Here is a 4,424-nt window from a genome sequence, read left to right on the forward strand (position 1 = left end):
AATATCTGTATAATGGCATTTACTACATGGGTCTGACATTATCTGATCCCTTATATTATCACTGAGAATAGGGAACTATGCCTTAATCAGCTTGGTAATTACATTAATTATGACACATAGGGCACAAATAAATATGCCACAGAGATTCTTTTAATGGAATATATATAAACAAGCTTAAAGATTTTATAATGCATTTAAAATATTTCACCCTTGTTTTATAGATAAATTGCTTTGATTATGTGAAGTCACCTCCTGCACAGACTAGATGAAACAAAGGAAAAATGTAAATTCCTTTGTCCTCCTGGACTCACACAGAATCCAAAGGAGCAGGAAGTCCTTTATGTTATATTCTTAGTATTCTACAATTTTATATGGGGGGGCAAGTTGCTCATTGTTGTCACTATAACTGTCAGTAAGACCCTAAACACACCTATGTACTTCTTTCTTGCTAGCTTATCATTTATAGATCCAATTTAATCTTCTTCTATTATCTCTAGATTGATTTCAGACCTAATCTCTGGGGACAATAATATATCTTTTTTTATTTTTTTGTTTTTCTAGGGCCACACCTCTGGCATATGGATGTTCCCAGGCTAGAAGTCAAATCAGAGCTGTAGCTGCTGGCCTAAGCCACAGCCACAGCAACGTGGGATCCAAGACTCCTCTGCAACCTACACCACAGCTCACAGCAATACCAGATCCTTAACCCACTGAGCAAGTCCAGGGATCAAACCCGCAACCTCATGGTTCCTAGTTGGAATCGTTAACCACTGAGCCACAACAGAAACTCCCAATAATATATCTTTTGAATCTTGCATGACCCCATTTGCTACAGAACAACATATTTGTGGATCAGAGATCTCCCTCCTGTTGGTGATGGCATGACCACTATGTTGCAATTTGTAAGCCCTTGCATTATTTGGTTATCATGAGAAAAATGGTATGTGTTGTATTACTGCTGCTGTCCTATATGGGAGGTTTTCTGCGCTCAATTATTCAACTGAGAACTATTCATGGGCTTAGATATTGTGGCCCTAATTCCAGTGATCACTTTATGTGTAACACATTCCCTTTATTAAATTTATCTGCGAGTTCCCTTCATGGCTCAGTGGTTAATGAGTATGACTAGGAACTATGAGGTTGCAGATTCTATCCCTGACCTTGCTCAGCTAAAGATGCAGCATTGCTGTGAGCTGTGGTGTAGGTCACAGATGTGGCTTGGATCTGGAGTTGCTGTGGCTCTGGCTTAGGCCAGCAGCTACAGCTCCAACTAGACCCCTAGCCTTGGAACCTCCATATGCGGCCCTGAAAAAGACAAAAAAGACCAAAAAAAAAAAAAAAAACTCATTTGTACTGACACACATGTCATTGGCATCCTAGTGGTGGCCAATGGAAGACTGATGTGAATTATGTTGTTTCTGCACTTACTCATTTCTTATGGAATTATCTTTCACTCTCTGCAAAACTGAGTCAGGCAGGCAGGCTGAAAGCCCTCCAGACCTGTGGTTCCCACATCACACTCTCTTCTTCTTTGTTACATGTATTTTCATGTATGCAAATCCCTTCCCCATTGATAAGTCATTGTGTGTCTTCTTCTTTGTTACACGTATTTTCATGTATGCAAAACCCTTCCCCATTGACAAATCATTGTGTGTGTTTTATACAATCATACCACCCTTGATGAACCCATTAATTTACAGTCTAAGAAATTCTGAGTTGGGAGTTCCCATCATGGTCAGTGGTAAACAAATCCGACTAGGAACCATGAGGTTGTGTGTTTGATCCCTGGCCTTGCTCAGTGGGTTAAGGATTCAGCATTGCCATGAGCTGTGTTGTAGGTCACAGATGTGTCTCAGATCCCACATTGCTGTGGCTCTGGCATAGGCTGGCAGCTACAGCTGTGATTTTATCCCTAGCCTGGGAACCTCCATATGCCATGGGAGCAGCCCAAGAAAATGGCAAAAAGGACAAAAAAAAAAGATATTCTGAGTTGACTAATGTTATTTTTGGGGACATGGCTCAGATCATCAGTGTCAGAAAATGAGGCACATGAACACTGGGAGATCTTGACAAGGCTCTTTACTTTTTCAGAATGGCATGTGTACTCAAAAAGCACACGCAAAGAAGAAAAGACCCTCCCTGTTTATCGCTAATGCAGGTGATATACCTGTCCCCTTCCCATTGGTCAGGAAAGGGTGCCCATTCTTCTCAGTTGGCTAATTTGAGACAAATTGTTGCTGGGAGAAGAGGGAAAGATGGGGGGGTGACACAGGAAGGCATTTCAACTGAAACTAGAGCAAAATGGAGTAACCAAGATTTCCTTTGATAGAAAAGACATTATGTTAACTTTATACAATTTCCCCTTTAATTTTTTATCAAATGTTCTTTTCTTCAAATTTTTGAGCATGGTTTTGGCTCTCATATTCTACTGTGCCCATCAGGAGTATATTTTCTTGGTGGAGGGGGGGTCCCAGTTGCTTTGTTAGGGCAGATTCTATTAATTTTTGAATAAGTCTCCTGGCACAAGGAATTATACAATATGCAACTAAGACACAGACACTAACTACAGCAATTAGAGGGTTACAGATAGAAGCTATTAGTCCCTTCCATTTTTTTTTTTCTTACCAATTTTCTAAAAGTTCTGTGAAGTGGTCCTTAATATCAGAATTCTCTGAAAACTCATATGCTAAGGTTGTTAATCAGTGTAGGGCCTTAGTGATGGTGCTGTCTGGGGGCAGTGTTGTTGGGAATGAATGTACAGCTCTGGATATCAATAATTACACAGACTCCACCCTTTGCTGCCAGCATCATGTCTAAAGCAAGTATATTTTCCCATGCCATTTGACTAGTAGGCCTTAGCTGTTTAGTTATTTTAAATGGCATCTTTAGTGTAATTAATGAATCTTTGTTGATTGTAATAGATGCAGTTTATCTAATCAACATTTTTTTTTATGGTTTAGCACCAAACGAGAGCAGATTCAAAACCAGCAGCCACCTTATTTCTTACCTTAAATTTGTTTGAAACAGCTATTGAGTCAATATAGACCTGGAAGTCAAAGAACCCCCCCCCCGGGGTGGGGAGATGTCTCATTTCCTCGGGATTGGCTGAGTTTGAGGTTGGGGCCTAAATTCCAGGGTGAAAGGGATGGCCAATTGCACCAAAGTACAGGTGTCACTTTGATTTTCCACAAGGATGCCCATTAGTGGACTCCCACAATACCACCAGACAGCTGCCCTGGGCACTTGGAACTAGGATTTATTGCAGGGGTGATGTAGGACCAGCTTTTGCTGTACCTGGTCAGGTTTCCTCAGAAAGTCACCTTTGCCTCTTGTTATTTTAGACATGAGGAGAAGTTGATGTTTTCATTTGGCCGCTGAACAGTTCTCAGGGGCTGACTGGCAGAACTTTTGACCTCAGGGAATAGCAATGACAAAGTCCAACTGGACTCACTATTTCCAGCCATTTTGTCCTGAAAGAGGGCCATCACACACTCAAGACCCTGTGGGTCTGACGTCCATCCCAGAGGAAAGGGAACCACTTGGGCCTCTGTCTCCCTGTGGCACAAGCATAACAGCTGCCTTTGTGTAGTGTGTCCACAGAATATTTTATCTATTTCAACCAGGCATTTGTGTCCCTATTTGCTATTTTTAAACTCATAGTCAGCCTTCCTCCAAAGGTGAGTTTTCTGTTTCCTTCAGTTAATAGGGCAGTGGTGGCTACCAACTGTATGTACTCAGCCATCCTCTGGTGACAGGGTCCAGGAGGCAGGAAAGGAAGGCCACCAGCTGGTGGCTTCCCCCATGCTTCTGTGTGAGGACCCATAGAGCCATTCCCCAGCCCATTACAAATAATTGAAAAGGTTTTTAAAAAGGATGGTAGAGCCAGAAGAGGGGCACATGTCATTGCCTCTCTTAAATCCCTAAATTGTTGTACCTCCTCCTGGCTCCATAGTAAGTGATCAGGGTCTTCCTCTACAAGCTTGGAAATAGTCCTTTTATATTATGCCCTTTTTAGTCCCCTTGTTGTAGGTTTTAGGGCATCTGATTTTTATCCAAAAATAGATTACTGAGATAAACTACTTTAGAAACAAGCTTAGAATGTTATTTTAGAAGCTCAGTTAAACTTTACAGCAATATAACATAATATCAAAGAACTATCTAGGAAGTAAGTCTTAGTGATACTGACCACAATTAAAAGAATGAGATTAACAGATGCAGCAGGTTTTCAAAGGAACATCTCTTTCCCTCTAAAATTACTCTCATTTTTATCAAATATTAACCAAACAAAGACTAATGTATTTGCCAATTAAGTTTGGTGTCAACAACCTTGGCCTGATGATTTACATGAATAAAATTGATCATATAGGGTTTTTTAATTGGCTCTGTTAGAACTTTATGAGCAATCTTAGACTAAGCTTTTAAAA

The 4,424-nt window shown here is 40.7% G+C and overlaps 1 pseudogene; it reads left to right on the forward strand.

Annotated features, from left to right (window-relative positions):
- Positions 1–265: 265 nt before the first annotated feature.
- On the forward strand, positions 266–3,825 carry LOC110258433 (putative olfactory receptor 4A4; annotated as a pseudogene).
- The last annotated feature ends 599 nt before the right edge of the window (positions 3,826–4,424 follow it).

This window comes from Sus scrofa, chromosome 10 (assembly GCF_054392235.1).
Source record: "Sus scrofa isolate SSC_HxYL_T2T_F1_AM1 chromosome 10, Sscrofa_HxYL_maternal_Yorkshire_Landrace_v2.0, whole genome shotgun sequence".
Lineage (NCBI taxonomy): Eukaryota > Metazoa > Chordata > Mammalia > Artiodactyla > Suidae > Sus > Sus scrofa.